The sequence below is a fragment of the Lactuca serriola genome, chromosome 1 (genome assembly GCF_051521515.1).
Source record: "Lactuca serriola cultivar US96UC23 chromosome 1, Lser_US96UC23_V15, whole genome shotgun sequence".
NCBI lineage: Eukaryota > Viridiplantae > Streptophyta > Magnoliopsida > Asterales > Asteraceae > Lactuca > Lactuca serriola.
The window spans coordinates 12,259,017-12,268,175 of NC_136408.1; positions in this window are offsets into that span (position 1 = coordinate 12,259,017).

Consider the following 9,159-nt stretch of genomic DNA (forward strand, 5'->3'; position numbering starts at 1 on the left):
TGGGAGATATCCAACTCTTTGTTACCAAACCCTTATATTTCTCGCACACATAAAACCAGGGGGAGCTAGTAAGGGGGCTTGTGGGTGTTCTGCCTCCCTAACTCCATTGGGAGTACTGTATTTACCTATTAAAACCACCATCACATATATGTTTTATTTCTTTCACTTGGTAATATTTGTAATAAATGTATTGGATATTAATGTTTTGTTATACATCTGCACCAATTATTTAATGTTTTTTTTACAACTATTTTTCTTTTAATTATAATTTGTTCTTCTTATTTATTATATATTATTAAATTATCAAATTAAAAGGCTTGCGTTTACCATAAATACCAAAAACATAGTCAAATAGTTTATAACGAAATAATATTATATAAGTCTCTTTAAAACTACCTACAGAAAATAAATTACCATATAAAAATATATATTTCGAATTATATATATATATATATATATATATATATATATATATATATATATATATATATATAGGCTTAGGTTATTCTATTTAAACTAAGTATTGTGTTATTGTATGCATAATTGTGGGCCAGTCATTTTACTTAATTTTGGATAGTGAATAATACATATTATTAAATTAAATATAATTAAAAAATACCAACTAATTTCATTCTAAGGGTATTTTAGTCAATTAACATAAATTTAAAAAGGAAAAGTACATATTTTAAGGAAAATAGATTCTATTAATTTTAAAAATCTAATTGTATGGATGATAATTCTCCTAATTCGAAAATTCTGACGGAATATGTTTATCAATATATTGAAAAATAACAAATATGATTGAACCATACAAGAATTACACATTCTGACATAATATATATTTTGATTTAATGAACTTCTTGAAGGATAAGAAAATTTTGGATACTAGTTAAAAAAAATTTCATTACATTCTTAGAAAAGAAAAAAAAAATTACATACTATTCTATGCGAATGTTACTCTTATTAATTACACAAAAAACACAATATATGAATCATCCTACCAGAATATACTATTACGTATATTTTTTTCATTATATTGTGTATTACTCTGGTAGAATAATACATTCTTTTTGGAAGATTGGTGGTCATTGTTCATCTTCATCCCTTACAATGTTCATCTTCAAGATTCTATTCTCACAGAATGTTGTAAGTTTCATATGTATCATGTTTTGCTTTGACATCTCTCGTTTCGTACCTACAAAAATAATGGTATTCAACACTTGATCATTATAAACCAACAATATAAGATAAAATTCAAGCATAAAGAAGCAAACCAAAATAAAGTCACGCAAAACCCATTAAAGAGAAATGGATTCGTGATTCCATTCCAACAGAAAACCATTGTACCTTACATTCGTTTCTATCAGATTATCGTTAATCTATGCCTTGGAGCTTGTAAATGTAAGCAATTTTGCACAGGTTTCGTTCAATGTTATCATTTAATACTGTATTTTTGAATCATCCAACAGAAGATTGTATGATCATCCTACCGTTTTAGAGTGGAGTCATCATTTTGTTATAACCACATACATGGGAAACAGATAAATTATCAGGACAAAATAGATCACCAACTTATAAAATATATATACAAAATTAGGGATTTAAAAATCCTAATGTAATGAAGAAGAAGAAGAAGGAAGGAAGAGGATACCACATCTCGGATAGAACTTTAACCCTCCATTTATGCTTGTGCATGATGGGTTGGACCTGTTTGGCGATTTTCTTAAGGAATCTCCTCCAACCTTCCAAAGATTTGTCAATTTGTAAACCCAAAAAGTCCATATAACTTCAAAACTAATTAAAATTTAGATTTTTAGAGGAAAATTTGATCTAGGGTTTCCTGTGAAACCAAAATCGACATACCTACTATTGTGGACAAAGGGACTCATGGTGATATCTACGTTGCCACATCAATCGACGGGAGAAAGGCCAGGTCTTCAACTGAAATTGTGATTTGGGGCTGTCCGAAGCAAGAACGGGTGAAAATCAAAGAAAAATGAAGCGAAAATGAAGATCAGGATCAGGAGGTTGCGCGACCTGCGTGCTGTTGCGCGGGTGGGTTGCGCGGCCAGGTGTGATGAAGCGACATTGGCCCAAGACTTAACTGCAAGGTCTGCGCGACCCGCGTGCTACACTGCGCGACCCGTGCACTGTGCTGGGCAATTTGGGCTATTTTTGGCTATTATTGGACCAAGTGTTGACCAAAGGTTTTAATGAGTTGACCTTTTGACTTTTATTGACCAACATTGACCGAAATTGACCCTTTTTGACCCATAGATTAAAATGTTCAGCTTCCCTTCTTCCTCATTTAATTATCTTGATCTCCCACTCCATTCCTCTCATATAACCTTCCAGCAACCACCTCGCTAGAAAATTCAAGATTGTCGAAATTCTACCGGTCGTAATTTCACGAAATCACCACCACAGACATCTCCCGTCATCCAATCCTCCGATTTAGGTCATTTTTGCCTTTACCTTAAGCATTGAGGACAATGCTTGTTCTTAAGCTTGGGGTGGGGCATTTCATTTTCCTTTTATTTTTTCATGCATTTTTAATTAGGTTGCATAACATTTTAGTTTTAAGCTAATTTTCATTCATTTTTTAATTTTTTTTTAAATCCAAAAAGATTTTATTTTTTTTTCTTTTTCACCTTTTATATTTTTGCATAACATTTAGCTTAGGCATTAGCATTCATGCATTTTTGTTGTCTGTTTATTCCCACCTCTCTTGGATGTCATGGAACAGGTTCATAGTTATTGTATCATTATTGGTCCAGGATCTTGTTGCTATCTCACCCATCGAACCGGGACCACTAGCTGCAGTTTGGGATTTCATACTTGGGATCAGATGCTGGTAGCTTAAAGGGGTAAGTGATTATGGACAGGTAGTTTTCATGAAGAATTATGCATACAATACTAACAACTGTAGGATATACTATAGCAATGGGTGTTCTTAGCCTTGCGGTCACTACCGCGGAGAGGATCACACTTGATCATGTTTGAACTGTTAGGATGAAGCATTGGTGCTTGTCCCCGAGTAGAATCCATATCCGGTCTCTTTACATCACCATATCTTTTTGCGATTTTCTTAGAATTTAGAGAGTCTTTTAGTCCACATTTGGACATTTTCATTATCTTTGAAAAACCACAAGTTTGAAAAGGAGCTTACATTACATCTTTATGCTCCACACATGGTCATTTTCACACTTAGGCCATTCGGATTATATCATTACCCTTTCGGTTCCACCTACACACCTTTGGGAACCAAATTTTGAGTCAAAGGGTTTTATTAACAAAAAAAAAAAAACAAACAAACAAACAAAAACAAATGAAGCATGCAAATTTTCAGTCGCAACTATCTTAGATAGGTGGCCGGTTCAATTATTGAACAAATTTCCCAACATCTTGGTCACCCGACGTTTGATATTCATTTATTTAGGTATGTTTTATTGTATATAGATCGAGTTGTTTTTCGCAAATTGGTGATGTTAGGGAGACTATCGAGTCAGATACTACGGGAGGTTTGGGCCAACACCAAGTGAGCTGATTCCTACAACGGTGCCCGAGCGATTAAACCTAGTTACACATGAGAGAAACTGGCAGACGTGAGATCAGAGTGTACATTTAAAGAAGAGCTCCACCCGAGCCCATCCAGTTGCTTTCTCCCTACTACAGATATTCTTCATTGTATGCATGTTCCATTGAGGCTGCGACTGCTCATCCCTCCTTACTCACCTAAAGGAGTTGTCCTGGCTATGGTTTATGGTACCATTGTCATCGGATGAAAAATTCGTGAGGTAATAGCAAGATCAATTTTGACCATGTTGACTAACGGTGATCAGGTTCTGCGGCTCTATCCATTCTTTTTATTTTCTCTAGGATAGTTCATCCCAAGTTCATTTTAGTCTTGTCTTACTTGAGGACAAGTAAAGTTTAAGCTTGGGGTGATTTGATAGTTAGTTTTGTTTACTTCTTTTTATAGTTTATTTTAGCATATTTCATTCTTAATTTAGATAATTTCCATGCATATTTTCCCTTTTGTTATTTCATGACTACTTCGGGTACTTTCGAATCTTGTGAGCATAATTGCAGGTTTTTGGGTCTAGCGGAGCGGGAGTGTTCGGGACGTATGGGAAGCGATGAGATTTGGTAGACAAAAAGGATGTTAGGCTTGGTGATTGTGGAGATGATGCATGGAGCATGCTTGATGATTATTAGAAGGCTTGGAGAGAAATAAACATTTAAATTTGCAAGATGCGGGAGTGTATTCAAGCATGCATAGATTATTAATCGGGCGAGTTTACGAGCTATGAATCATTGGGAGAAGCCAAATTGGGCTTAAATTGAAGAAAACTTGAAGAAAAATGGGCTAGGAGCTGATTGGGCTCGCACTGGGCCAAGTGGGCTAAGCTATGGAGGCCCAAAACCTCAAAGATGCTACATTCAGGGACCACCCGCGCAACCCACCCGCGCAGCAGCACGCGGGTCGCGCAACCTCCTGCAGGGGCAGTTTCGGAAATTCTTCTTTTGAGCTATTTGAGGAAGGTTGGTGCCCATCTTTTGGAGACTCTTGGACATCCGATTTTTGAAGATTCTCTCTGGAGTTTTGGAGACTTTTGAAGGCCAAGAACCCTTGAAGAACATCATATTTTTACCTCTTGATTCTTGCTTAATGTTTGGTACAAATTTCTCTAACTTTGTTTCTTTGGGTTTAGCCATGCTTGGCTAAACTAATCTTGGTTGACTTTTGGTTAATCCTTTGAACTTTTGTTGAATGTTGAAGAATCCATGAACATGTTCTTAAATCTTTATGGGAATGTTTTGTGTTTTAACATCTTATCACTACTTGTATGTTTTAGTTCATGAGTTTAAATGTGTTTGTGGTGATTAGTTGGCTAATTTCTTGATTAAGTAAAGGATCCTCAAATTAGCAAGCAACAAATGATTTTTGTGTTGTTTTTGCTTCACACAATCATAAAAACATTTCCTCCAACATGGTGGTGAAAGCATTTGACCCCTCTTGGATTTGGTGACTTTTTGGTTCTTAATGCTAGTTGACTTTCACTAATTACATGCTATTTGGAATTAGTGACTTTGACTAAGGAAATTGTTATGAGCTTCTCTAGCCATTTCAACAATTAAGAAAAGTCTAGGTAATCTCAAACTCCTTGGATTACTATAGCCAAATTAAGGATTTAAATCAAAGTATTGCACCATTGGATTCTAATGATATGTTCATCAAAAGTCAAAGTGAGGAAACTTTAAGTCAACCATCTCTCCCTTATTGATTTTACATCAAACTCTTATTTTTGTTGCATTTGTCTATTTAAATCATAGTTAATTCTAGTTTGTTTCAAGTATTTCAAAACACCAAAACCCCCCATTTTATTTTTATTGTCATTTTACAAGTATTTTTACAAAGAGATTTTTCATAGAGTTATAAATTGAACCAATCTCCGTGGATTCGATCCCTTTACCACTATACACTATTTTAGTGTGTAATATTTAGGGTTATTATTTGTGTTGGCCTCGACAACCACCAAATTTTTGGCGCCGTTGCCGGGGATTGGTTTTGATTTAATCAGTTTGTTTCTCTATGCCTACATCTCATTGTGCAGGTACTCTAATTTAAAACCCCGAAATTAAAAAAAAAGTATGATTTGGAAATGAACACTCCTTGCACCGAAGAGCAACTTTCTGAGCTAGCTCAGTTAGTTATGATGATTGAAAGTGACCAGAGTGTGCAGTTCACACCTCTTCTTTGTGATTTTTGTGCCCAAAATGGACAACATTCCGACACGTGTTCATATTTACAAGGAGAATGGGAAGAAGTGCAAGATAAGGGAAGCTACTACTGGTTAAACCAATGGAGTTATGATCAGCCTCAACATGATCAATGGTGGGACAACAACCAAGTTTGGGGAAATAACCATTACCAAAACCCATACCAAACATGGGGAAATAGCCAATACCAACCAACTCCACTGTTCCAAGAACCCTATCCTTACCCTCCTCAACAAACTGAAACACCAAGCATGTCCTTAGAGGACATTGTGAAAAGCATTGCCAATTCTACCCAAATTTTCCAGGAAACAACTCAAGTTAGCCTCAAAAGCTTAGAGCAACAAATAACACAAATTTCTCAATCATTGAGTATGGTGGAATCTCAACATAAATTACCATCTGAAGAGAGCCCATGTCATAACGCATGTTGCATTCCTTTGAAAGATGAGAAAACTTTTGATGGCCCAAGAGTGTTATATGAAGAAGAGGAAGAAGAAGTAGAAGTGGAAGAGGTTGTTAAAGAAGAAGAAGAAATTGAAAAAGCTGACAATGAAACTATAGAGGAAGTGATATGGGTTAATGAAAGAGAGTTTGAGCCACCCACTACCATTGAGAAACTAACTCCATTGGTAGACCAACCACAAGAGCCAGAAGCGATAAATTTGTCGGACTCTTCAAATGATACGTATCACAAGAAAGAAGACGCCCAACCGGTCACCTACTCAAAAACCATGTCCAAGAGTTTAGAAAAGAAGGAAGAGTTGGTCACCTTAATGAACAAGTACAAGAAAGAATATGATTGGATGATTGCTATTATCAAAGGTCTGAGTCCGGTATGGTTCTCCCGTAAAAAGAAAGTCAAATACAAGAAAAGAGTCTCAATGGAGGTGTGGAAATTAAAAAATGTAGACATGGGGAAAATTTGCAAGGTTAATGGACATCGATTGAAGCCATTCAATGAAGGTTTTGATTCAAATGTCCAAGATGTCATCCATTTGGACGCCCCAAAGTGTTAAAGTGAAGTTTGGAGGCGTCTCGCCAAAGACGTTAAAGAATGGCATTTTTGGAACGCATTGTGTTTTCGTGTTTTTAATTTCAATAAATGAGTTTTGAAGATGCTTTTGGGATTCAAAAGAGTTGTTTTTTGAATAAATCAAGAGTTTCTAGGTGTTTGGGGCTGTCCGAAGCAAGAACGGGTGAAAATCAAAGAAAAATGAAGCGAAAATGAAGATCAGGATCAGGAGGTTGCGCGACCCGCGTGCTGTTGCGCGGGTGGGTTGCGCGGCCAGGTGTGATGAAGCGACATTGGCCCAAGACTTAACTGCAAGGTCTGCGCGACCCGCGTGCTACACTGCGCGACCCGCGCACTGTGCTGGGCAATTTGGGCTATTTTTGGCTATTATTGGACCAAGTGTTGACCAAAGGTTTTAATGAGTTGACCTTTTGACTTTTATTGACCAACATTGACCGAAATTGACCCTTTTTGACCCATAGATTAAAATGTTCAGCTTCCCTTCTTCCTCATTTAATTATCTTGATCTCCCACTCCATTCCTCTCATATAACCTTCCAGCAACCACCTCGCTAGAAAATTCAAGATTGTCGAAATTCTACCGGTCGTAATTTCACGAAATCACCACCACAGACATCTCCCGTCATCCAATCCTCCGATTTAGGTCATTTTTGCCTTTACCTTAAGCATTGAGGACAATGCTTGTTCTTAAGCTTGGGGTGGGGCATTTCATTTTCCTTTTATTTTTTCATGCATTTTTAATTAGGTTGCATAACATTTTAGTTTTAAGCTAATTTTCATTCATTTTTTAATTTTTTTTTAAATCCAAAAAGATTTTATTTTTTTTTCTTTTTCACCTTTTATATTTTTGCATAACATTTAGCTTAGGCATTAGCATTCATGCATTTTTGTTGTCTGTTTATTCCCACCTCTCTTGGATGTCATGGAACAGGTTCATAGTTATTGTATCATTATTGGTCCAGGATCTTGTTGCTATCTCACCCATCGAACCGGGACCACTAGCTGCAGTTTGGGATTTCATACTTGGGATCAGATGCTGGTAGCTTAAAGGGGTAAGTGATTATGGACAGGTAGTTTTCATGAAGAATTATGCATACAATACTAACAACTGTAGGATATACTATAGCAATGGGTGTTCTTAGCCTTGCGGTCACTACCGCGGAGAGGATCACACTTGATCATGTTTGAACTGTTAGGATGAAGCATTGGTGCTTGTCCCCGAGTAGAATCCATATCCGGTCTCTTTACATCACCATATCTTTTTGCGATTTTCTTAGAATTTAGAGAGTCTTTTAGTCCACATTTGGACATTTTCATTATCTTTGAAAAACCACAAGTTTGAAAAGGAGCTTACATTACATCTTTATGCTCCACACATGGTCATTTTCACACTTAGGCCATTCGGATTATATCATTACCCTTTCGGTTCCACCTACACACCTTTGGGAACCAAATTTTGAGTCAAAGGGTTTTATTAACAAAAAAAAAAAACAAACAAACAAACAAAAACAAATGAAGCATGCAAATTTTCAGTCGCAACTATCTTAGATAGGTGGCCGGTTCAATTATTGAACAAATTTCCCAACATCTTGGTCACCCGACGTTTGATATTCATTTATTTAGGTATGTTTTATTGTATATAGATCGAGTTGTTTTTCGCAAATTGGTGATGTTAGGGAGACTATCGAGTCAGATACTACGGGAGGTTTGGGCCAACACCAAGTGAGCTGATTCCTACAACGGTGCCCGAGCGATTAAACCTAGTTACACATGAGAGAAACTGGCAGACGTGAGATCAGAGTGTACATTTAAAGAAGAGCTCCACCCGAGCCCATCCAGTTGCTTTCTCCCTACTACAGATATTCTTCATTGTATGCATGTTCCATTGAGGCTGCGACTGCTCATCCCTCCTTACTCACCTAAAGGAGTTGTCCTGGCTATGGTTTATGGTACCATTGTCATCGGATGAAAAATTCGTGAGGTAATAGCAAGATCAATTTTGACCATGTTGACTAACGGTGATCAGGTTCTGCGGCTCTATCCATTCTTTTTATTTTCTCTAGGATAGTTCATCCCAAGTTCATTTTAGTCTTGTCTTACTTGAGGACAAGTAAAGTTTAAGCTTGGGGTGATTTGATAGTTAGTTTTGTTTACTTCTTTTTATAGTTTATTTTAGCATATTTCATTCTTAATTTAGATAATTTCCATGCATATTTTCCCTTTTGTTATTTCATGACTACTTCGGGTACTTTCGAATCTTGTGAGCATAATTGCAGGTTTTTGGGTCTAGCGGAGCGGGAGTGTTCGGGACGTATGGGAAGCGATGAGATTTGGTAGACAAAA